This window comes from Crotalus tigris, unplaced genomic scaffold, assembly GCF_016545835.1.
Source record: "Crotalus tigris isolate CLP2741 ecotype Arizona unplaced genomic scaffold, ASM1654583v1 scf7180000018970.2248101, whole genome shotgun sequence".
NCBI classification, from domain to species: Eukaryota; Metazoa; Chordata; class Lepidosauria; order Squamata; family Viperidae; genus Crotalus; species Crotalus tigris.
The window spans coordinates 797,748-825,704 of NW_024097302.1; the positions used below are offsets into that span (position 1 = coordinate 797,748).

Genomic DNA, 27,957 nt, shown 5'->3' on the forward strand with positions numbered 1-27,957 from the left:
ATCTGATTAGTACTTGGATTTTGATTAATACTTAGTACCAGGGCTGTAGGTTGGACTGGGAAATTAAAAATACCTTCTAAAAGAAGGCTATGGAAAATCTCTTAGCCAAGCAAACAACATGGATGTCTCCATGAAATCAACAGGAACAGCTCAACTGAAAGAGACTCAGCTTTTATATTGGATGTTGGACCCCTGCCCTTCTTCATCATTGTTGTCCATATATGAGCAAAGAGCAGCTTATTAACATCCTCCTGAAGAGGCATTACTCATTTGATCTTCTACTGCTCCTTATTTTTCTTAATGTTAATATGACTAGAATAAAATGTTTTCCTTATTCGCATTCTGTCATGGGAGCAGAATTCAAAACAGTGATAAATTAGAATAACTGAATGATAGCCAGCATGTCCACATAACAGTTCTCCCCAGCAACCAACAGCTGTGAGCCAAAAGGTACTATAAGCAGACCAGCTTTTCAGAAGAACAGACAGTAAGTTTGTTGTATCTTAAAAGGGTTTTAGTTTTAAGAAAAACTGATGTGAGGAAATATCTCATGATTTAATTTTAAGCATGCATGCATGTGTGCAAACACACACACAGAATCAGTAAAAGGTTTGTTATTATTTTCAAATCTTTCAAATTTAGCAGGTATTCAAACAAGGAACAAGGAACTTTCTTGCCTTATGCTGAAATTTTGGCTCTTCCAGAGCCTCATTTAATGAACCCAAAATATTAATTTTATCGAAGAAAGACAAGCTTCAACATTTACATACTGAGAGATAAACAATGTCTGCTGCTTCCTTTCTTACAAAAGCATGCACGCATATAAATAGCATTGCAAAATTATAGCTATTCCTTGCTCCATAGCAGGAATTTTGCCTGAAAATAGACATCTTCTCCTGTAAGTAATTTGATATGCACATTTGATCTGACTCAGTTTTGTATAAATATATATTTGCGCAGATCCTTGATAATAGCATTACACCTGATAGCAGTTCACATTAACAATTCTTTTATTTTTACCATTGTTTTTCAAATAACAATCTGCCTTTTGGGGACCAAAGTGGATGAGTGATGATTTAGGACTGGATCTCTGAAGAGTTTTTATTTTAATTTGAAAGAAATGTGAAATAAGACAGTCTTCTCCCAATCTGAAGTCCTTTGATTATGATAAATATATTTCCCATTATTTCCATAATAGACAGTCTGGACTATATCAGTGTGACCTAAGTTGTTATAAACACATTCTTCTGATAGGGTGTGGAGAAAAGTTTACCTGTTTCTGTATTCCATTTTCCTAACCTAAATGCCTGCCTTTTGTTTCAAGCCAGAAAACTCATACATTTTTTTGCTATGCAAGCTTTCTGTCACAGGACTAAGAGAATCTCACACACAACACACAGCTGTTTAGAACACACCTCACAGAACTAAGAGCATTTCTAGAAATTTTTGCAGGTTGGAATTTATAAATATACTGTAAATGAAAGGCTCCTATGTATTGTGGTTAAATATTAATTAGAATTGGTAATAGATAGGCAGCTACTACTGAGCAAAGCTGACTGGACAATTTTCCTTTATTTCATTCTGTCTTGCTTGACTGTTCATACATCTTCCAAGGATCTTCCAATGAAACTCCTGAGTCTGTCCACTCATCCTATCCATTGTCTTCTGCTTCTTCTGTTTCCCACAATCCTGCCAGGCACACTTGTATTTTCTGCTTTATAATGCAGAAAATGTTCAAATGTACATTTGTAAATTCGTATTTATCAAAATAATAATAATCCTTGTAATATATGGCTAGAAATGCCAAATCCAGTTTAAATACTTGGCTGACCGTGTGACCAGCCATAATAATAATAATTTACTAAATTTATAGGCTGCTTGATTCCCAACAATTTCCAATATCAATCCAACTATGCATTTGAATAATTGAATATTTGTACATACAGTGTTCTAATGACACAAACTGGATGCTAAGATTTTACAAATGGAAAACATTGTCCAAGCTATTTTTATTATAAAAATATTACAGTTTAGTGGATATTATGCAACTGCTGGTTGGGTATTTTTAAATAAAGATGGTGGTGATGATATATTTTTTAAACTTTCTCAACTGTGGTGGAGGGAGTATTTCAATAGCAGAATAACAAAGCCAATCTTTGTGGATGTTGGTTTCATTTTAGCAGCACGATGGGTACACCACTGAGAAATTCACTGTAAGCAATCTATTTCATACCAGTAGATGAAATCATTATTAATGCTTTCTTAATTAATTTCAGTTTTCAGAGATTATTACCTTTTATGAAATATTGAGATGGGTAATGACCTACCCTGATCAACTAGCAATTAATCCAATTAAGAAAGGAGATCCTAATGAAGTACTGCTGTGATCCACTGTTAGAGAAAAGTTTTGGGGTAGCCTTCCTCAATCTAGTGCCATTCAGGCTGGTGATGTTGATAATTGGTAATAATAGGAAATGTACTCCCATACATGTACACACATCTCAGGAAACTCATTGAGGATCTGAATTTGCTAGCTATTTATTCTTCCTAAATAATAATAATAATAATAATAATAATAATAATAATAATAATAATAATAATGTTGAAAGAGACCTTGGAGGTCATCGAGTCTACCCCCCTGCTCAGGCAGGAAACCCTACACCATTTTGGACAAATGGCTGTCCAGTCTCTTCTTAAAAACTTCAAGTGTTGGAGCATTCACCGCTTCTGGAGGCAGGTTGTTCCATTGGTTAATTGTTCTAACTGTCAGGAAGTTTCTCCTTAGTTCTAGGTTGCTTCTTTCCTTGATTAGTTTCTATCTGTTGCTTCTTGTCCTGCCTTCAGGCTCCTTGGAAAATAGCGTGATTCCTTTTTCTTTGTGGCAGCCCTTGAGATATTGGAACACAGCTATCATGTCCCCCCTCGTCCTTCTTTTCGTTAAACTAGACATTCCAGCAACTGTTCCTTGTATGTTTTAGCCTCCAGTCCCCTAATCATTTTTGTGCTCTTCTCTATACTCTTTCTAGAGTTTCAACATCTTTTTTACATTGTGGTGACCAAAACGGGATGCAGTATTCCAAGTGTGGCCTTACCAAGGCATTGTAAAGTGGTATTAATACTTCACACAGCAGCACACTGCTGGTTCATATTTAAGTGATTGTTCACTAGGACTCCGAGATTCCTCTCACAGTTACTACTATTCAGAAAGGTACCCCCTAAACTATATCCCATATGATCTGCAACTTAAGAACATATTACTCATAAACAAATTCAACTCCATGGAGTCAGAAAAAGTATTACTAAATCCAACTTTAGACAAGAAAGAAAGTTTAATTAGTATTTGGAACACTTATATAAGAGAATACATTAAACCTATGCAACACTTTAGGTGAAATTCATTGCCAATTTTTATTCCATACTGAATGGAAGTTCTTTTTACCAACACTAACGTCTGACAATTCTCACAGTACTTTTTTGAGGGGATTTCCAGATGCAGATATGCAGAATAAGAAAGTAAGAGTGATCCATTTTGGTATGTAAATGAATTAGGTAATTTATCATTTATAATCCTCCTGTGAATTCTTGGTACTTTTTTAAAACTTTTTTTCTTTAGATTTTCATAGAACAGTATTTCCTTTATATTTTATTTTATTTTGTTTTGTTTTATTGTTGTTGTGTGCCACCCAGAGTTGCTTTTGATTAGACAGAATAGATAGATAGATAGATAGATAGATAGATAGATAGATAGATAGATAGATCTAACAATCTATGAAAACATACAGAGAGATAAATAGACACATATTATACATTGTGATCTTTGTTTAAATTGATCTTTATTACCAGACTCTCTAGTAGGAATGGATTGTACATGATCAGTGCTAATTCTAAACAATACAATGTGCATTCATTATAGTCCATAAGAACAAAAAAGTCCTGCTACTCAATTGCTATGAGACATTCACAGCAGAGTATAATAGCCACTCTGTAGCTTGCATTCATTGCAGCTTATGTTCAGAAGCACTCTATTCTCTTACAGAAAACACACAAACATGTATAGGCATTCATATTTATTTGTTTATTGCATTTACATGTATATACTCAGTGCAGCATATGTAGATTTCTGAGTTAAAATATCTGCATTAAACATAATCAGAAAAACATTCCTGGTGAACTGGATGAATCTAGGAAATTTGCTTGAATAAATCTTAATGATTTATAATGATAAATCATGGTGTTGTGCAACCACAGCTAGTATTTTTAAAATATTGCCTGAAAAGCTCCTTCTCTCCCCCCCCCCTCTCTCTCACACACACACACTGGAGTTTACAGGAATTGGAATTTTGCCATTCCAACTTATTAAAATGGAATTATGGCATATAACTTGATGAACATAAAGAGAAAATTGGACATCCCTAATAGTGTGAAAACTCTTTTAACACCTGTTCTTTGTGTCACAGGGCATGTGTCTTCCAATGTATATTAGAGACAAATTTAAGCAATTGGTAGGGTGTTTTTTTTGTTGTTGTTGTTGTTTTATGTAGGGAAATACTATATGTTCCCACTCTATCTCAGCAAAATTTGATTAATCCTGAATATGTTTTCCTCTAAGGGGAAATGAATCAAAGTTACTCTGGAAATTAATGCAACCTGCTTCTCAGTGGACATATTTAACATGTTATGACCTGACCGTATTCACTCTTATGAAAGACCCCCACAGCAGAAGCTGAATTTCAAGAGAGATGGATTTCTATCGCGAAAGAGAGAAACCAAGACAATGGCAGAGTAATTTGCTTTCAAGCCACCATCCTGGCTTCTCAGATTATGGACAAAAATAATCCAATGATCAAATCACTTTGTTACAGAACAAGCTGTCCTGTCTTTCAACTTTTAAATCTAATTGTGTATTTTCTCTTCATTACTAGTAGGCAGTGTCTGTATCAGCCCTGAAGGCAGCAAAAAAGATTATAGGATGCAGGGATAGTGTACAGATTTCTCCCATACTACTTTGCTGTTTTAACTAAAATCCACTACCTGGTTACCAAACTAACTCCCCTACTTTGCCTTACAGTAAAGCTGAATCTTCTTAACATAGTTATTGAGTATCACAAAATCTTGAGGCATGATGACTTACAAGATGAGAAAATCCAATATAAGAAATGAATTATTTTCTTTTTCTGTTTCCCAAACAAATATTGGAAAACTAAAATGTATCTCTCTGTCTCTCTTTCTCTGCCTCTCTTATTAGTGTTCTTTAAAATAATAAGAAATAATAGTGTCTGAAAAATTAACACAGCAGAGGAATCTTAAAATATATTTCAATTATAGTTACTATACACTGGCTAGAAATACTGAGCATAGGTGTTCAAAACTTTTGTATATATGCTTCCAATTTGTTTTAATATTACCTTTTGAACTTTTTTTTTTAAAATAATCATTTTGCTGTGTTTTATGTTGTAATGTTTTGTGGATGAAAACTTTGTTTTAATAAAAACAGGAAAAACAAGCAAAGTTATAAGCAAAAAATAGTGAAATTATAGAATACTCTTCTAATGTTTGGTACAGGGTTATAGTAAGTACATCCTAAATAATACATTTTTTTAAATTTTAGGGTTTAAATAAAATTGGTTATGTTTGCCAGTTTGGCTGAAGAATTGGTTTGTAGTATATATATTTTTTGGGGGGCAGAATCTTTTCTGGAGGAAAACTTTACTGAAATACAGTAATATAATTTCATAAATGTAGTGGCTGGAGAAAAACAAAGGATCACAAAAGCACATAAAATTGAGTTAAGCTTAGCCCCTGGTCCCTTCCTCCAAGTCCTGAACAGAAATCAGAAATCACATAGTACCCTAACAGCACTTAACATATCCATGCTTTTTATTCTCTATTTTTTCTTTATTTTGGCTATCTTAATCTACCCCATAACTGCTGCATTTAAATTTTAACTCAGGACTTGATATGCACCTCTTTTTTTCAGAACAATACCGGGATAATTTTGTACTTCAACATCATGTCTTGCTCTCTCTTATTTTTATCGTCTTTCTTGTCTAATCTAGAGGTCCTGAGAACTTAAAAATTTGTTTGCAACTTGGCAACATTTTACTTTGATGAAAAGCAAAGTCTTTTAACATATTTTAAAGGGAAAAAATATTGTAACAGATCAGCTTACAATGTTTCCACCTCCTTTTTTCCTCTCTAGGCACTAATTTGTGAGTTTTCATTTTATTCTTACAAGTGGAAATGTCTTTAAAGAATATAACCTTGCTTTGAAAATATGTCAAGAGATGCATGCATCAAGTTGTAACATTTCTTTTTGTTTTTATTAAGTTTTTATATCTATCTAGAAGGATTTAAAGAAGCAGAACAAAAAGAACTGATGCCTTTGAACTTGGGTGTTAGAGAAGACTCCTGAGAATATCTTGAATAGCCAAGAAAACAAACAGATGGATCATCCAGCAAATCAGCTCAGAGTTCTCACTAGAGACACAAATAACCAGGCTCAAATTATCCTACTTTGGACATACAGGCTCTAATGCTGGGAATGGTGAAAGGAAAATAAAAAGAGGATGATCAGCAGCAAGGTGACGGGACTCAGTTTCAGTGGCAGTGAGTGCATCATTGAGAGACATGAAAGAATAAGTTAGGAATAGATCATCATAAAGATCTATATATATGGTCACTAGGAGTCAATAATAACTTGATGGCACATCATCAGTCACCTTCCTACATTTCTATTGTGTTGTTCCTTTCTGGGTTGTGCAATCAAAAAAGAGAAAGTGGTAAGCAAAATAAATGAAAATTAAAAGGAGAAGATGAAATCTAATTAAATATTGTTCCCATTAAAACCACCACATCTTTCTGTCTCCCCAAATCACCCTTGTTTCCAACAGGCTTGGAATCTATATGCTGTCTTTTGTTCTTGAAGCTTCTCTTTTTGAATAGCTCATCATCAGTGCCCTCCAACCACAACTGATCTTTTCCTTCCTCTTGACACATTTTTTTCTTCATATATTTGTTTTCTAATTAAATCTTTATTTATACTCCACATAGAGAGAATCAATGAATTTCTTTTATTTTGGTTACTGATGTCATATTGAAGTCACATTTATTCATCACCTCCTTATTTTTCTTCCTATTTTTTCTTGTCCTGCCACAAAAATGACTTAAATTACCAATTTTCCATTTCTTTTCTTAGCTTCTTCTAACTTACCCATCTCTCATTTCCATATAACTGAGTAGGTAGAGGCACACTTATACATAGATATTTTTAGTTCTTTAAATATATTTTCTTTATATACGATTACATACTACCTACTACCTCTTTACAAGTATTCATATGTCTTAAAATATCTTTATTAATTCCTTCCATCTTTAGTAAACATTCAACTGTGGTACACAAATCACATAATTTCCTTTCCTTTCCACCATTATGTGTAACTTTCAATAATTCACTCTCAGACACTACTATATTAGTCCATCAGACATTATTCTTCTGATCAATATTCATTGCATCATACAATCTAACTAACCTTTGCTGCAGTCCTTTAGGTTGGCAGCCAATAACACAGCTTTATCTGCAAACAGACATTCACATCACTATAGCTATATGTCACTATTGTATCACTAAAAATATTCCTTATACATTTATTCATACATACATTAATAAATCAAGCAAATGTCACACATCCTTGTCTTACTTTTGGCTCAATGTTGAGCCATTAATTAAGCTTTCAGTATAATCTTCTACATGCCTGGCTTTCATCATATGCTTCTCTTATCACATTTAGAAAACAAACTTCAGCTTCATTTTTGTGCACAACAATAACTGGAGCCTATTAACTTTAACATATTTTCAGTCAATAGACTGGGAATAAACTTTATTGGATTCAAGGAATTGCAAAACACTAGCCTTCACATCCACTGCGCAGGTTAAAACAGTGCTGCACTTTATAAATGTTGCTCAGTGCCACGTCCATTCTTCAATCAGAATTCTGCTGAACATTTCCCCAACTTGCTTTCTTTTCATTTGTGTTACCTTCCCTTTGTATAGGGGAACAATAATACCATTTTTCCTATCATTAGCATGGATCCAACCAGCATATAGTTTAAACAAGCCATGCAATCATTGCATAAGCAGACTAGAATTGTATTTTAATGTTACTCACCAGTTGCATCATCTACACCTGCAACCTTTACCATTTTTCAAAAACAGTATTTTTGACTTATGATTATTAGCTTTAAAATATTCATTTCAGCTCCACTATTTCATATATCATCCCCATACAAATCTATAAAATACCCCTTCAGCATTTTCTTATTTTCATTTTATCCCAAATCATTTAATTATTACTTTTATTCACTCCCTGGAGACTCCTTCTTAATTCCTTTCACTTTCTTCTCTTTCAAAACAGTTTTTAATAATTTCCATCATTTATAAACAAACCATATCACAAGCTCTGTGATTTCTATGATTCATTTAATCTTAAATCATTCCTTGTTCTCTTTGACTAAATTCTGGACAGCTAACTGTATTATTCTATATATCTTACTCAATATCTTTCTCTCATCTTCATTCTACAGGAACCATTTTCATGCATTCTCATCCCCAACACTTTTTACTTCATATTTTTGTATTTTTCCCATTAGTGCAATATTACATTTATGTGGAATTTTCTAACACAAATTTGATTTTATTCAAAGCAGCATCCATAACTTCTTTCCTTATCTCCACTTATTATTTTTGTTGAGATATAATAATAATAATAATAATAATAATAATAATAATAATAAAGTTGGAAGGGACCTTGGAGGTCATCTAGTCCAACCTCCTGCTCAGGCAGGAAACCCTATACCATTTTGGACAAATGGCTGTCCAGTTTCTTCTTAAAAACTTCCAGTGTTGGAGCATTCATCGCTTCTGGAGGCAGCTTGTTCCACTGGTTAATTGTTCTAACTGTCAGGAAGTTTCTCCTTAGTTCTAGGTTGCTTCTCTCTTTGGTTAGTTTCCACTCGTTGCTTCTTGTCCTGCCTTCAGGCGCTTTGGAAAATAGCTTAATTTATGAATACATTTTCATATAGAAATCACACTTTCTCTTGTCTGCTTTCATTCTTGTTTCTTTCATTTATTTTCTCCCATGTTTTGGGTTTGTGGCAAGCTGCATTCTTTTTATTGTTAGATTATTTTATTTAGAAAACAACTCAAGCCATAGATATAGAGTGAGGGATATATGACTTGGAAATAGATAATAAAACATACAGTAAAAACAATAGCAGTAAAAGACAACGGTTAAAGTTTTAAAGCATCACAATGGAATTAACCAACTTATTAAAAAGTTCTAAGAACAAATCAAGACTCCAATAATATTTTTTGTATATATAAGGGCAAACCAAAAGAAGGATTTGGCTGTTGTTTTGCAAAAAGGGCAGCTCTTTTCAAATTGAATCAAATATAACTTTTCTAATATATCCCAACATCTCCTGTCTTTTATATGTATTTTTTCCATAAAATAGTCTTACATAATTTTTCACAGCAGAGTTCTAAAATTCCTTCTTGGTACTGAAAAAAACATATATGAATGAAAGCATTAAGGTCATGATTTTCTTTACACCTACTTTTTTATGAATTTCTCCCCCCTTCCCCCCCCCCCCACTCTTTAAGGTTATGATGATAGTGGCTCAGTGGTTAGAATGCAGTATTGCAGACTAACTCACTGCTTACTTCAGGAATTCAATTTTGAGCAGCTGAAGGTTGACTTAGCCTTCCATCCTTCTGAGGTCGGTAAAACAAGGCCCAACATGTTGGGGACAATATGCTGGGGACAATATGCTGACTCTGTAAACCACTTAGAGAGGACTCTAAAGCACTGTGAAGTGGTATATCAGTCTAAGTGCTATTGCTATTTTCTTTACACCTACTTTTTTTCTAAATTTTCTTTTTTTCTGCTCTTTTCTAAATATCTTTGCACAAAGAAATGGGTTCTTAATGATTTCACTGGTGTTCTGTTCTCTTTGGGATTCAGAGAATAGAGATTACAACTATTTAGTACACAGTTTTCAAATGGGAAGTAGCATTACATTTTCTCTTTCCTTCACATTCATTTCCAAAAGTTAATCACCTTTGGGAATGCTACACATGTTCATCCTCTTATATTTATATAATATCATTTACTTGGAAAATCATGGACATTGTGCATAGCATGTTTACTCCTAAATCCTTTGCGCTAACATTTAAATTGTTACTTTAAGTCTTCCTAGGAATAAAAGAATTTAGGAAAAAAATTGTGTCCCAATTTAAATAAAGGCATAGTAATGAAAAAAATTTGAATGGGTATGAAGGCTGATAGGGCTTGCCCAACTTTGGCTGATTTTGAACAAAAGGTCAATAATTCTAATTGTAAATTCTGACTCATACCTGAATGTCCAAAATTTTGCATGTTTCAAAATTTTGAGATAATGCTTTTTTATTCTTCAAAAACCTCTGTAATTCATACCATATTTGTTTAATACTTCTAATGTTAAGACCTTTTATGCCATCCAATCCCAAGATTCTGGGTAGTTTATAAAAAACAATATAAAACCGTTTAAAGGGACATTTTGAGTGCCTTAATGCAATTAAATAAGAGTTTACTGTAAAATTGCATGATGTCCACTGGGTATAATTGGCTACTTTAATTTGATTTTAAAATGAAGTTTTTCCACTTCTTCTTGAATGGCAAAGAATTTCAAATACATTTAACATTAAAAAAAGACACAGATGCCATATGACATCCTCTAGTTCAGGGGTTCCCAACCCATGGTCCATGTACTGGTACCGGACCATGGCATGCCAGCAACCGGTCCGCACAAACAAGCAAAGCCCCATCCACGAGATGCAGGTAGTGCACAAAACCACGCCCCCTCCAGTCCATGGAAAATCTCTCTCTATGGAACGGTCCCTGGTGCCCAAAAGGTTGGGGACCTCTGCTTTAGTTAAAAGCAATCCCTAGTTATAATGTGAATAGTTACCCCCTTTTTGCCAGAACTACATTGGCCCTACCACAACCATTAACAGCTCAGCAAAGTTTTACAGAAACAGTTTGGTTCTGAATTAGACATAGAATAGAAATTTATTCTTAATTCTCCTGCTTTGCTTCATACTTCAGATCCCTAATGAGAACAGGTTTGCTTGTTCAGCCCTTCCTATTCCCCTTCAAATTGATTTAAGTTAGAGCTATCCCAAAGTCAGCCTAAAGCACCATTTTAGGAGATAGCCAAGGAATTTTGAAGGAAGCATGGCATGCTTGTTTTGCCATGATTAGCAAAATGTCTTTAGCTAATTCTTCATATCCCCACATGAATTGTTGTTGGCATCATTGTTGGCATCCTGCAGGGTAGCAGGAGATGGTACCTACTGTACATTAGAGACTGAGGCACCATCCTCTAGCAGCTACTGATGAGGTTCCCAGAAATGCCATAAGTGTCTGCATTAGGAGAACTACATAATAAATTTCACTATTTTGCAACTCTCAGTTGGAGGAGAGAAGATGTTATTTTTGGCCATCTTTGAGGTATGGTTGAATTATTTATCCAACCACATGCAGTATTGTGTGTAGAAAAGGGCAGGCACAAAAGATCTTCAGCTGAGCTGGTAAGGAAGTCACAATTTGACAAAGGATTAGCTGCTACGTTTTTATATATGAAGTGAAGATAAATATTTCTTCTTAAAGGAAAGTTGAAAAGACCAAACTACAAGCAGTTGTGTGTACATTCTTTCCTATTTCCTTAAACAACAGAAAAAAGGGGACTGCCTCATGAAAGGAAGGAGTTAACATTTTCCACACAGTTATGAGAAAGATCACAAACACAGTCATTTGCTATTGTTTTAATAGCAACTTCCCTTCTAAATAGCAGTTAATATGAGAGAAATTTTTAAATGTAGCGAGAAGGAAAGGAAGTTTATTCTCTCTTCCTATGTACTGAAGGCCTAACCTCAATTAACCAACGGTCACTATTATAAAAAGAATGTGTGGGTGACAGAGTACTATACATGTTAAATGCAAATAGTTAATATATTAACTCACTTAGATCTGAATTGTTTTAAAAAGATAAAAATATTTTAACAGAAAAATTCTTGCAGAAGTTCTGAATAATGTTTAGAAAGCTCATTGGAAGAAAAAGAGTGATTCTTGGACTACCGTATCTAGGCTGGGAAAATCTGGATGATCATCAGATGTCAGTAAAAAGACAGAGACAATTCTTTGCAATCATAGAGTGGTTATTTGGAATTGTTGAATCCTGATACAATCACTTGAAGAGAGTTTACCTATGCCATATTAGCAAGTATAAGTAACCTATGAAGTTTATCTATGTCATATTAGCAAGTATAAGTAACCTAGGGAGGAGCAAATTTAAGATACAAGGCATCTGCGACAGTGCTCTCCCCTCAAAAAAATATATGTACAACAATATTAAAGGATTTAATACTTTTTTGTATCTGTTCAAATCCTGCTGAATATCACTCCTTCAAGCTAGTCTTACCTGAGAATAGGACACTTGATACAATCTCAGGGCTCTATCCATCTGGATAAACTATACATTTGGATTTGAGTTAATATACTAGACCATTCAAGGAGTTGAACCTCATACAATAAAACCCTTGTGCTAAAGTATATAAGACCCCTAATATATTTTAGACATTCCATGTGGCAAAGTTATCAAGAGATCATTTATAATATATCACAAAATCCTCTTTGGATTTTTTTTCATCATAGCTAACTATATTTATTGATAAATCTTTCTGTTGAACCAGGGATGGTTCTTAAGTCTGGGATCAGCCTACAGATTAAGTTAATATTAAAAATTGTATACAAAAGAGAATAATTGTTGCAGATAAATCCTTTAAATTTTACTATTATTAATATCAAAGAAAAAACTATAATAGCGGGAAAAAAGTCTTTGCTTTAAATATTATACATAATATATATCTCAATAAACAGAAAAAATGAACTATTTACATGGGCTTCGATCTAATTGTCCTTTGTGGCATTCTAAAAAAAAAAAGATAAATTGCCCTCAACTTCTGGAAAACCCTGCAGTTTCTTGGCAACATTACAGAAATGATTTGCCTTTGCTGTCTTCAAGTTTCTCTCAGGTTGACTAGGTGACTCCTTTTATTTTAATTGACTCAAAATATCAGAATGATATGATCACATATCATATTAGAGTGCATTTGGAGATTCAGACATGTTTATCTAGTCTCCAAAGAATTCATTCATATCAATTAAGGACTTCTTATTTGACTAAGTGTCTGGGATGATCATTCATACGCACACATGTGCACACACACACACATACAAGCATGCATATCCACATCCATATACATCCATATACATTCGCACGTACATGCAAATGTACATACATTTAGCTGCTTTCATCATTTCTGCTGCTTCTTTGTTGCATCTGACTTACACATCATCTCAACAGAAAGCAGAAAACTGACTTTATATTCATGACACATAACATTACTTATAGCCCTTTTGCTGACATCTGTAGCTTTAAGATCCTCCTTCTAAACATTTGGGGGATTATTACATATCTATTCTGCTTTCCTTCACCAATATATGTAGATTTTACATGACCTTTCAGATGATGTTATGAAATTAATTAAGAAGGTATTCATCTCACATTCACATCTTGTTTGGTATTGGTATTAATCTGGGGGACCTGACCAAAAGAATTATTCTCAACATACTTTATGTGCATCCTGATGTGAAAAAGTAAAGTCAGCATTTATTTGTTTCAGGCATAAGAGAAAAGCCTTAATTGCTACAGTAATTGGTAAATGGTAAAGACAATCTGTATTGTCTGTACTATATTTGTGTTTGTATGCATTAGTGGGAACACCGGATCAGCCAAACATCCACCGTGCTGAAATCTGCATCCTGAAAAATGGGTAGCTTCCAATGATGGCAATAGAAGGCCAGCCATAGGAAGGAGTTGCATCTTACTGTAACTCTTCTACAATACCAACATTTACTTCCATCAAATCTATTACAGGCAAAAGGGTAGTTTATACAAATTTACCTTCACGTATAGATGCTGGCAGCCTTTCAAACAATTTAGTGCAGCAATAACCAGTACTTCCTCTTCACAGACCAATTTGAAGGATGCTTTGAATGGCTTCACTTTTAAGTCTTTGTTCTTTTTCTCCTTCTCAGAGAGACGGCAGTTATGCTTTGGGGGAAAGCAGCAGAAAAGGTCAAAACAATTCTCTTTCCTAAACCTGTGGCTTTACGAATGTGAAATTAGCTGTTTTCGGGAACATAATTTAGTAGGAACTAAGCAAAATAACTGTGGATTTCATTTTTTAAAACAAAACTAGAAGATATTTTTATTCACATTCTTTAAAAAAAATAGAAGCTATTTTTGTATTTCACACCATACTTCTAAATATATAATTTAATATGCATAATTTCAAAGATAAAAATTATTCCACAATGATTTGTTTTTGTCTTAAACCAGGACTGTTTAACCTTGGCAACTCTAAGATCTGTAAACTTCAACTCCAGCTATGCTGAATGGGGAATTCTGGGAGCTGAAATCCACAATTCTTAAAGGACCCAAGGTAGGAAACTCCACCTTAGACCTAACCAATTCAAGATGTTTGTTATGTGACCTAATTGCTAATCTGACCACTGACATCTGTCCTACATTTTATACCAACCAACTGACAAGAGCGTCAGAAGTTCTTGGAAAAGCTGTATTTTCCCCTTCCCCCCGCTTTGTTCTGAGGCCCTTCCTTCCTCTTCATGTGTCAGCAACTGATAAACTCTTGCAAAACTGAAACTGCTACTAACTACAAGCTAATTCTCACTGCAGAACAGGTGCAATGCTTGGCAGTTTCTGCAACCTGATATTTTACAGATATTGAACTCTTTTACAGCCAACAAAGGCAGAAAGCGGAGAGAGAAACTGAGCCAAGATGGACCACTGAGAAACAAGACTAGATATTAGGATGCTCAGGGAAGTATAAATTTGCAGAAATGTGAACAGAAAACGAAAGACACAAACTGAACATGGCAATCTTTCCCCCTCAACCCCTCGCCTCACAAATCAACCCTTTCAGCTACAAAATGAAGATTGACAGTTAGTATGAAAAACGGAAAAAGGGGTGGGGTGGGGAACAAGTGTTGTTTGCCATGTTTCACTTGTTGCAGCTTATGCTACTATAGGAAAGAAAATTGCTGGCTAAAATACTAAAAAAGAAACTTCCTTTCTAATTGTAATCTACAATTTCCTACTTGTAGATTGTAATGCTTGCCTTATTTGTATGCTGGTTACCATGACAAGAGTTTGTTTTCTGAGCATGTGCATGGCGAGACAAACCAGAAGCTATAGCATCCCATAATTTCTAGTAACTATTAGTTTTCCTTGTCTTTTCAACAAAACACAGAATGTAAAAGACATACTGCATATTATTTTTAATATAGTTGCTGGCAGGCTAAGAAGGTGTCGTCTAAGCCATGCTGAGCATCTTGGGGGAGAAAGCCCCGCAGTTATGTGTCTCTCCCAAACTATTTTTGGAAACGTGCAACAATTGCCCAAGATCATTGAAATCCATAGCATACATTCTTGTTGTTTCCTAATGTATACCTAAAAAATGAATTAGATAAGCAAAGCATACATACTTTAAATATCACCCAGTCCCAGAACCTCTTGAAAGTAATAATGCAAAACAATTTTAGAAAAATCTCACCCATTTGTGTGATGTCACTAAGACCTCTGTAGTTCCCAGAATACATATCAAGAAAAGCCATGACATCATTGTACAAATTATGACATGAATAAATATATTTGCTTAAGCTTAATTACATAATTTGCATGATGATGTTATGTTGCACTTATAACTTTATTTCTGTGTCCATTTCTATGAATCCCCAGCTGCTGAAAATATGAAACAGCAGTCATTGGTTGCAAAACATTTGCCCATCAGTACTGCAAATGCATATATATTATAGAGGTTCAATTGAAGTCAAAGAGTTTTTCTTAACAAACTTTGGGACAGTCACTCTTTCTCAGTCCAACCCACCTCACAGGGTTACTGTTATGGGAAAAGAAAAGAGGATGGCAAAAAACCAGTTATGTTTGCTGTAATAAAAAATCTAGTAAATAAAATTTTGTTCAACTTCTGACACTTCTGTTCATAGTAAGCATATCAAGGCCAGCAATGAGAAATGTACTCTAGCAACACATTATAATTGTAATGTAATTTGCATAATATATTCTGAAATTTATGCATAACAACAAATCCATCTCTGATTGGCCATTTTCACATTTTTTATCTCTATACTGTACTATATCTCTGTGTCAGAAGCATTTTGGTGCTATGGTGAAAGGATTAGCCAGTGATATTATCATTGCCTGGGGACATTCTTTTATCACTATTTATAAACCCTATCACTGTTTCTTGAAATGTGATTGTTTGTATGATTTCAGAGTCAAACATTTAAACCAAGGTTTTGACAAAAGTAACAGAAGTAACAAAAGGGTTAAATTGATCCCTCCCTATGAATGTGCACTGCAAAAGAGTAATTTTAATTTTCTTCAGCAACCAACATCTGGCATAGATCTGCATCCAAATGACTAAATTTAGATGCTTAGTCATGCAAGCTATGATGATAAAGAAAATATAAATTAACTCATAATCCATCTCAAGTTTTAATTATAAAAGAAATCGAGTGACATATCTAGAATGGTTACAGCTTTTAGAATTAATTACCAATTTGGGTCTGCTGACCAACAAATATTACTGCAGTATCCTTGGGAAGAGCTACTGCAAAGACTATCACCAAAGAAATGTGTATCATCAACTGATCCGTGTGTAAAGCATTTGAATGAACTTACCTATAGGAAAGTGACAAGAATATGGCAAGGTTTTCACTGCAGACTTTTGATCATTGAAAAAAAATAACCCAGAAAAATATATTTTATAGCAGCCTCTGGTCTCTCAAACTGCAGCATGAGTTGGCATGGAAGCAGACTCTCTGGTATCAAAATGCTGGCAGAAATTCTGCAACCTCCTGGCACCTAATCTGTTGTTCTTTAATCAATGCTAAAGGCAAAAATGCAAACTAATTATTGAAAGTCTACAAAGCCTATTACAAAGGTTTCCTAGAAGTCATATTGCCATCAAATGATCTGTTCAGTAATCTCCTGCCCAAAAAAACCTGCTTTCCATTTTAGCTGTATTAACTGGTCATATTTCAAGGTTGTAGCTTACCTCATTACCAGCTGTACCCAAATATAGGTCTGTCCAGCCTTGTGCACAATAGTGAGACAGCTTAGTGCACACAAAATTCCTATCTATAGAGTTATCAGAGAATTAGAATTTTAAATCTTCTCTTCAGGTTTTCTTATTCAAATTCCTTACACCAGATCCCATTTGTAGTGATAACATGACATAGGCAGAAATTCTGCAAACTCCTAGCAGAAAACTTAATGTTTCTTTAATCAAAGCTGAAGTCAGAAATGCTGACTATTTATTAAAGGATTACAGAGAGAGTTGGATATCTCTGGGTTTGCTGGAAATCTGCCAAAGATGTACAAACTTGAGTTTACAAAGGGTCTCCATTCTCACAGACCTTTGATCAAGCCTTATATGTGAAATATTTTGGTCAATTGCTACTTTGTCATCTGGTCATTGGATGTGAAGGAGTGAGATATATGTCACCAGGGTTGATCAGCTGATTTGGGTGGCTAGTTGGTTGTCCCCTTTTTCCCTCACTGTTCCATGTACATCTTTCCCAAAGCTGCATGCAGGGTGGAAAAGCAGAATAACAGAACTGGAAGGGACCTTGGAGTTTTTCTAGTCCAACCCCCTGTTCAATCAGGAGATCCTATTCCATTTCAGATCAATGTCTGTCCAATCTTTTCTTTAAAAAAAAGCTCAGATCTAAGCCTTGGCTCCAAGATTGCCAGTAGCAGTTTAAATAAGTCCAATAATCCTAAATGAAATCTAGACAAGTTGTACATATAGAGTAGTTGCCCTGTATATTTATGTGTTTTGGGATTTCATTTTAGATGCATTAAAGGGGCACTTTGCTGGCACAGCTCCCTTGCAAATACAGAAGAAATATTGCCAGTGGTTGAAGATATGCATACAAATTTGAAAGCCTAAGTAGCTATGCTGAACATTCCAGAGGACACATGTGGCTCAGTGATTCAGAGAGGGCCACTTTGTTCATACAAACACCCTTTATGAAGCAGTGCTTCAAGTGCTTTACTTAGGCCTACATCCATGAAGATCCTCGAATTGTCTGGATATTGCAAGGAGCTGAAAAATAGTACAGAAGCATGCAATATATAGAAAAAGTGCATCTGTGGGTAACAGAGCTAAAGTCTCCTTGAAGTCAGACTTGTCTCTCCACATTTACTTAGTTCTCTTGGCAAGAAGGTTTACCATTGCTTTGTTTTGCATTGGTTTTGACTACCCAGTTCAGCCTACAATCGTAGTCATTCTTGGTGGTCTTTCATAAAAATTGTTATCTTGGTCTTAAGTTATTTTACCTTTCAAGATCAACCAAGGTCAGCAATTAACTATTCTTTCATTTTCAAAAAGATGAATTGCAGAATGACATAAACATTTGGTTGACTACAGTTGCAATTAAATACACGAAAATTTTATGGATAGATGTAGATGTAAAATGTAGACATAGACATGGACATAAAGATATGCAGATAAAAACTATTACAAACTAATATAAAGTATGGAAGAAAAAAAGAAAAAGAAAGAAAAGAGAAAGCAAAATGTGCATTTTTTTAAAAGGTTAAAAAAATAGAAAAGAAAAAAGACACAAAGAAATAACTTCCAATATTAGTCACACAGCAAAAAGTCTATAAGGGGTTTCCAGTCACTAATTAATATAGTGTCTTTAATCAAAAAAGTGTATCCATCTCAGCAAGATCTGTCCATTTCACCAATCATTCCTCCAAAGTGCGTAGTGTCAAAACGTTCCATCTCTGTGCATATAATAATCCTACTATATATTGATATAATCTTTCATAGCTTTTTTCTAATCATTCATCCATTAGTCCTAAAAAGAGAGGTTCTGACTTCAAATGAATAGTAATCTTTAAAATTATATGTATCAAAGTATGTATTTGAATACCCTTTTAAAATATTTTTTTACATGTTCACTTAAAAAGATAGAATGTCCTTTCATGTTGTTTACATTTCCAACATACATTTGAAGTGCCTTTATATATTCTAGATAGTTTTTCTGTTGTCATATACCAAAATACATCATTTTATAAAAATTCTCTTAAGATTATAACACGGTGTAAATTCTTAACTACATATTTTCCCATTGGTCCATCTGTATGTTATAACCAAAATTCTTAGTAAGTACATAAACACTTAGAATATATATATTTTATAGATCGAACCATAAAATCTAATTTGCACAAAATACAATTTCATCCATCCATCCATCCACTCACCCACCCACCCATCCATCCATCCACCCACTCACCCACCCACCCACCCACCCACCCATCCATCCATCCATCCACCCACTCACCCACCCACCCACCCACCCATCCATACATCCATACATCCATACATCCATACATCCACACATCCATTTTTTTTACCTTTGCAATAAATTCACATTGCTAAAGGACTGTAATTTCTTAAGTAAGTATCTACATAATTTAAGTTTCATTATCTATTACTCAGTTTCTGACCTTACTGAAAATATATGAACTCTGCTTATTAATGTGAAACAGATTTCCATGTCAGTTCAAAAGATTCACCTCTTAGTTTTTTTTAAATGCTGGAGAAAAAATAGATAGTTGAACTCAAATATCAATCATTATTCAGAAAACTGAATTGGCATTTGAAATCAAATTTATTCAGTCTTTATTGTTCATGTTCTCCATATAATAGAGGTTGAAGACCTCGATAATATTAATCTGGCTAGTTTCTGACAATATCTTCTCTATGGATCCAGGGTGATTACAAAAAGATGTTCATCTGTCTAGCTTTTACAGGACCATTTGACATCTTCCTCTTCATTGCTGGGATATATGGATGTGTCATAAATCCTGAGATAAATTCAAGCTTTGTCTAGAATTTGTTATCATAATGAATTCCTTTCTCATTTTGTCAAATTTGAAGGTCATTAAATAAATAGCAGAAAATGTGTATCTATTATTTCCTCCCACAAAAGAAATAATTTAAGCATTTAATACATTAAATAATAGACCATGCCAGGGTTCTAATTGAATCTAGAATATTTACTAGTTAATTTTTATTTATTCTATGACCTTTTGCAGAGCAAAGAGAAGTGTCCTTTCCTTCACAGAAACTATTGACATTTTAGAAATAGCTTTAGCCAGAATCAGGTTACCTATGCCCTCTGCCAAACAGCCTTCAGGTTTGACCCTCATGAGCATAAGCAGTACAGGTAATCCTTGATTATGACCCCAACTGAACCCAAAATTTATGTTGCCAAGGGAGAGATTTGTTAAGTGAATTTCATGGTTAATTGGATCACTGCAGTTGTTAAGTTAGTAACACAGCTGTAAAGTGAATCTGGCTTCCCAATTGACTTTGCTTCTCAGAAGATCACAGACAGTTATCACATGACCCTGGGACACTGCAACCAACATAAGTATGAGTCAATTGCTACGGGTGCCAATTTTGATCACATGACAACAGGGATACTGCAATGGTCTTTTTTTCAGCTTTGATGATCACTAAATAAACTGTTGTAAATCAAGAATTACCTGTATATTTGCAACCATCCTCAATACTCTCTTCAAAGCCAATTACAGAGTACAGTAGCTTGTGTCTACACTGTTCTGCCATCTTCAGAACTCAACAAGAAATCTGCAAAATTGTCTTTGCAGCATTCCTCTGAAGTAGCAGCTGAGTTTATTGTTTAATTGTCTTGGTTTTCTAAGTGTTGTAAAAGCCACACAGTGTTACTTTGGGATCAAGGTCCCAGAAACCAATGGCAGTGACAATGATTTTCCTGGAAAGTTTCCTGCATGAATCCTGTAAATGGTTACTTCTGATTTATCTTAACTTATCCATGATGGATTCTAGTGAATTGAGACAAACCTCAATATCCTAATGATTATCTATCTGTCTGTACGTATGTATGTATGGGATACAGAATTTAGATACTTTCTTCTCCCCTTGATATTTATCGTATCCCTTTCTGGTTTACATTACATACACACATGCATAGGCACACATACACTAACTCATGCTACTAATCAGAAGCTTTCCTAATTTTCTTTAACATCCAGGATAGTATATAGACTATGATAATCAAGAGATGTAATAGATAAAGATAATAAGAGATTTAAGCAGAAAGTTCCGAATAATATCACTCATTATGATTCACTGGCAGAACTATTTTTTCTTGTCCTAGTTGTGGGATTTCTGTAAGCATCTGGTAAACCATTGTGGGAAACAGATTTCTGAATGAGACAGCCCTTCGGTCAGGACAGCATTAGACTTCTTTATGTTCTGTTATTATGGAATGTAACTTTCATATTAAAATCACAACTTAGATGATATTAAATAAATCAGTGGAGAATAAAACCACCTTCAAGATAATAGTCTCATGTTGAGTTTATGGATTTTTTTTTTTGAGCAGTGTTTCTTAACCATAGCTGAGAATTCTGGGAGTTGAAGTCTCCACCTCTTCAAATTGCCAAGGTCGAGAAACACTGCTGTAGAAACATGTAGGAAATGTAATGTTAGATTTGATAACTGTTTTTTTAACCACAGGAACTTAAAGATGGGCGGACTTCAACTCTTCAGAATTGTCCAATCAGCATGCAAGCTGGGGAATTCTGGGAGTTGAAGTTCATCCATTTTAGAGTTGCCAAGGTTGAGAAACACTGGTATAACAGACATTTTTATTGTTCCAGCATGGTCTTTATGTTTTGTCAAGCAAAAAGAAAAAAATGAAGATGTTGTAATTTAGCTAAGATATTCAAATTGGGCAAGACCATGATTTTCCTTTCCTAACATTAGTTATATAGTCAGGGAGGAGGAGTGTTGGTGCAATACATTTGGAGGGTGCAAAGACGGTTAAGGCTAGAATATACTACCCTTAACACTACTAAGGGAGTGCCTAGTGTGTCTACAGCTGAAATAATGGTTCTCCTGTTTATAATCAAATAGACTTAGCAAAACCAGTTAACAAACATTACAAATGGAGCAGTGATATCAAACATTCTAGCTTACTTTCCCTGTATGCAGAACATTCATTTGCATCAAGTGACTGCAGCCTAGCAACAAACACACAGCATTAAATTACCAACGTGAATTCTCATTCACAGTGTTCTAAATATCTGCATTCTGGTCCAAGGATATTTTAAATATTAAAATATGATAAATGCCCTTGATTTTTCCCAAATAAAATAATTTCCCTTACTGTCCTACCCTATATTAGTCCAATGAACTGTTGCCACATACCATCTGTGATCTATATAAAATGTTTTGTTTTAATGGATGACTATAAACCCAAAGAAATGATTTGAGCTTAGGATAACCATCTCTTTGAAAGCACATATACAGAACTGCAGAGATTATCAGGCTAGCACTGGTTAGTGTCAGTCAGATTCAGTTCTCTTTAGATAAAGCAGAACTAACAGTGTAAAGCAGTGAATGAGAAGAGCAAAGTTGCAAACTTTTCTGGTGCGAGATATTGATCTCCACAAATGCCAAAATCTCACTATCCTTCAAAATTTATCAGAAAAGCACAGCCTCATAGATTTCAAGGATATTTAAAATTACTTTTACTTATGCAATACACTGCAAGTGCAGTTCCGGGTATGGCATTTGCAAGCTTCTCTATTCTCAGTACAGCAAGCATTAAGCAAGTCAAGTTGTCAGCTCAACTCTTCCCTATTAGAAAATAGCCGGAAGAGCAAAGTGCTCTGGAAAGTCATGCTCAGTGCAGGAAATCTAGCTTGTTCTTTTCTTGCCTCTTTTGGAGAAAAATATAATATTTCCCCAATTGGCTGGTTCTCTCTTTTCAAACAGATGGAACTTCTCATTTTTTTCTTTATACCTGATACAAATATAACCTTTTCAAAAGAATAATTTAAGTAATAAGCAAATCTGCATATATTTACAGGCTGTAGGTATGACAACAGCCATTGCTTCTATAAACTAACATTAGCACAAGCTAATGCCTCCACTGAGCCAATCCCTATAGTGAAAATATTTTACCATATTTTTGCAATTATATGAGTCGTGTTTCTCAACCTTGGCAACTTTAAGATTTGTGGACTTCAGTTCCATCCTGGCTGAGGAATTCTGGAGAGTCCAGAAATCTTAAAGTTGCTAATGTTGAGAAATACTGCTGTAGATGGTCAGATTTCTCTACTTGTGTACTCTGAAGAACTGTGAACCTCAACGCCCAGAATTCTGGGAATTGAAATTCTAGAAAGTGTACAAGCTGGAAAAGACTGCCTAGGTTTCTTGCTCTGCCTAAGAGAATGGTAGTAAACACTATCTGTTGTGTCCTGAAGTATTCAGCAGGCTCAGAAATGTTGCAAATGGTCCCGGGCAGACCAAAAACTGCCCGGGACCAGACTGGCTGTCACCAGCCATGTGCGCATGCGCAAGGCGCGAAAACAGCCAGCTTCTTATTGGGTGACACTCTCCGGGTTCAGGACTCTATTAGAGGCCTGTGTGCCTTTTACTGCTTGCTTGGTTGTAGGAGAAGAATAATAAAGAGCTTGTTGTTTCATCATGTGTCTTCGTCAATTGCCAATGAACGGAAAACACAACACTATCCCATTCCTAATTTTGAAAAAAAAAGGCTCAGGTTTCAGAATTAGTCAACTGTTGAACATAAGTTTCCACCTTTGGGCATTCTAGTCTTCAATGTCTCAGAATAAGCAGGTACAGTATATGCAAATATTAGATTAATATTTACTGTCTTCTTCATTGTTTTTCCCCATTTCCCTGTACATATCCATTTCTTTTACATAATTATAGAGAAGTTTAGTCCTGCTGAATTTAATAGAAATGCAATCTTTCATTTTCTGTATTTGTCCCATTTTTAGGTAGTGTTAGGTAGTGTTTCTATATTTTTAGGTAGTTTTATCTTTGATTAATTTAGTCCCCACAGTTGGTTGTTTTTTTATTTATTGTAAATTGGTTGTTTTTTTATTTATTGTATATATATTTAAGCTGCATTTTTACTTTGTATTATTCTCAGAGTTATCACTAAAGTGGAAATGTGTACAACCTAACATTGTAAGCTGCACGTGCCCTCCAAATCTTTGGGTGAAACCTGAAGCGATCGCCAAACATCACTAACAAGTTGCAATTAAGAACCTAGCTGCAAATAAATAAATGATTTTGGCAAGCCTGTTTCATATGAGCCTGGCTTCACACTATTTATATTTCTTTCCCCAAATTCCCATGGCAATTCAAAATTCTTTTTCTTCCTCATTTTAATCCTTAACAGGCCTGTAAAGCAGGCTCATATCTTACAATGAATCATTCCCAAGCAGCAGCAAATATTCCCACTGTTCAGAATTTCTCATTGTCCCTCCCTTTACAAATCCTAACCATTCACCCAGTGTTGATATTATTAAGGTCTTATTGAAAGCATACAGGTAGTTGACTACCTGAATGGTCACAATTGGGACCAGAATGTCTGTTGATAAACAAGATGGTTGTTATGTGAGTTATACCCAACTTTACAACAGAGTTCCATAATAAGGCATCATCATTATATATATATTATATATATATATCACTATCCATTTTGAATACATAGTGGAAAGAGGAAACTTGAGAGTTCACAAGGTTGATACTATATTCTTCTTTGGATACAACAAAGCCTCCTCCCAGAAGGTAACAAGGAAAACTGGTCATGGAGAGGACAATACTGTGGATCCTACTCAAGCAGCGCTTATATGGCATGTTCTGGATAGAAGGAAATGACCTACCAACAATCTTTTCTGCTGTTCTCACCATTCTGTGCACCGCCTTCCTGTCTGAAGCAGTAATGCTTCCAAATCAGACAGTAATGCAATATGACAGGATGCTCTTGATCGTCTCTCTATAAAGTAGTAAGGACAGGGGAAAGAAGATATACTTTTCTCATGTGAGGCAGAAAGTGGAGGCGCTACTGTGCCTGCTTCACCAGTGTCTCACTGTTGAGCGACCAATCCAACCTACTCGTCAGATGCACACCCAGAAACGTGATCCTGTTAATCATCTCCACAGTTGAATAATTAATATACAGAGGTGTGTGGCTGTGCCTGCTTGAATGTACACTTCCAAGGATAAAGAATGGTTTACAAACAAGGAAAAATACAATAATCAGGGAATAAAACCCAATTTCTAGTAGCATGTCCTTACCAGGGCAGCATAGCTGCATTGCCCACATATAACTTTAAATGTCACGTTGGAGGAGAACATGGAAAAAGTGGACAAGGCAAATTTAAATGTACTTCACACTAAATTACAAAGGCACAATGGAGCTGAGTGAGGGTATTCACAAGGCAATAGCCTCACTCCTCCTGATGAGCTGCACTAGCAAGCATCTATTTAATCAGATGAGTGGAATAGGAGTTGTTGGAAACAACTGCCCATTCTCTTGTCATGTGTGTGCTTCACCCTTGTGCTCTTGGTTTTCTCGATTCTGGATTGTGCTATGATCGACCATGTATTTTGACATTGGATTTGTTTGTGGATTTGGGAGCTTTGTCTTGACTTCAAACTGGAATTGGATTGTGGACTCTGTGGGCTTTGCATTTATCTTTGCCCTTGGACTTAGTAGCGTATAAGTGTTGGACTTTGCAAGTGGGTGCAAGTGGGGTCTTGGGGATTCACGTTAGGGGCTTGGATTTTCAATAAATCCCTTAAAACTTTCATGTGTGTTGTGCATGTGGACTGAAACAGGACAAAATAGCAAAGTATGAAAAAAAGAATAAACAATGAAAAATAAAATGAGAATACAATGATGTGAAAATAAGAGATGAAAGGAGTGAGTGGGAAAAGAAGGAGTGAGGGGGAAGATGGGGCTTGCTATCAGTCTAGTAGGCACCTGCACTGTGGTGCTCGCCCATTGGGTCCCCAGGCCAACAATTAGAGTTTGGTGGTGATTTTGGGGGATGCTCTGGAAATCTACCCCAAACTTCTGAGGGGACTGTATTTTTTTTTTACAATGTTTAATTCCAGGTCACTTTCCTCTAAGTTTGGACAAAGACAAGGTGTAATATTTCCTAAATGTTCCTGATCAGTACCTTGCTCAAAAGTTATGATACACTCATGTAGGACAATTTAGTAATAAATCAATACATTAGCAACTTGTATAGGAATCCTCTGTTAATTTATGTAATTTGAACATAGAACTATTACGATCTTTTGGGAAGACAGGATACAGATGTCTTATATAATAAATAAATTTTCTGTCCTGTCCATTTATTTAAGGATCAGACTATTCCGTTAGCTGAAGGCAACAGGAGAAATATGTTTTTTGAGGTAATTAGGTCATCTGTACCAGTTTCTGGACTATAGCCATAGCTTTGCTCTGTGTCAAGAAAATGTTAAGCTTGTACAATATTAATATTTTTAGTTTCAGCCCTTCCGGTCAATGAGTGCACAGCATTATTCTCTTATTTGAACATTTCAGTCCCAACGTATCAGCAAGTGAAATCCTAACCCTTCCCTTTTATGGCTTTTTTTTTTTTTTAAGAGTCTCCCTCCAACTCTGGAGTTTGAGAGAATCTCTCATGTTAATGTTTAACATCTGAAAGTTATGTCACTAAATATTTTACCAATTTTAATTGACATACAGGTTGAGAAGGTAGGAAAAGTAACAGAAGGAGTATCACTGTCTTTGCCAGAAAATGAGAGCTGTTCACCAGTGCTAAAAATGTAATTTCTCACCATTTTGCTCCTAATCTGGACATTCTGCAACTGCCAGGAGAAAAGGAATAAACAGTGAAGGTGAATGCTGAAATCTCTATCAGGATGTTATTTCTAAAATACTTGCAAACCACTCTGTGCCCTACCACTATTTCAGTACATTTTGTGACTAGCCAGAAAACAAACTATTTGGAAATACAGTATATGACAGTATCATTAAAGCCATCTGCTGCCCCCACATACATATGTTATACAGAACTAAATACCTGTTTTTTGGGGGGGACGAATATCGGAGATACCTGGAATATTTTTAATTTCAGCCCTTCTGATCAATCAATACACTGCATTATTTCCCTATCTGAGCATTTGAGTGACTTTGAGACTTTGATTCCCAGCCTACCATCTTTTCAGCACCCTCACGCAGTACTGGGCTGCATCAACAGAAAGATAGAATCAAGGTCATGCGAAGTGTTAGTACCAGTTTTACGCTTTGGTAAGGCCACACTTGAAATACTGCATCCAGTTTTGATCACCATGATACAAGAAAGTTAAGATTCTATAAAAAGTGCAGAGAAGAGCAACAAACATGATAGGAGACTAAAACATATAATGAACACTTGCAGGAACCAGATATGTCTAATGAAGAGAAGGACTAAGGGTGATACGATAGCAGTCTTCCAATATTTGAAGCCTGTCATGGAGAAGAGAGCATCAACCTATTCTCCAAAGCACCTGATGGCAAGGCAAGAAATAACGAGTGGAAACTTATTAAGACAAGATCCAATCTAGAACTCTTGAGAAATAGTAAGAACACTTGATTAGGGGAATAGCCAGAAGTTGTAGGTGCTCCATCACTGGAATTTTTAAGAAGACATTGGACAGCTATCTGGAATGGTATAGGATCTCATGCTTGAGCAGGAAGCTGGAAACTGGAAGACCTCCACGGTTCCTTCCAACTCTGTTATTCTGTATTCTGTATACCACACTTTTATTATGCTCTTTCTTCCTGAGCTCTATTTGTTTTCATCTATAGCTTCCAATGGTGTTGGTACTTAGAAACT

The 27,957-nt window shown here is 35.2% G+C and overlaps 1 long non-coding RNA gene across 1 annotated transcript; it reads left to right on the top strand.

Annotated features, from left to right (window-relative positions):
• The first annotated feature begins 146 nt into the window (after window positions 1-146).
• LOC120314676 lies at window positions 147-15,850 on the top strand. Its single transcript, XR_005558497.1, has 3 exons — window positions 147-487; window positions 14,500-14,602; window positions 14,921-15,850. It is a non-coding gene; the product is annotated as an uncharacterized LOC120314676 (long non-coding RNA).
• Window positions 15,851-27,957: the final 12,107 nt, after the last annotated feature.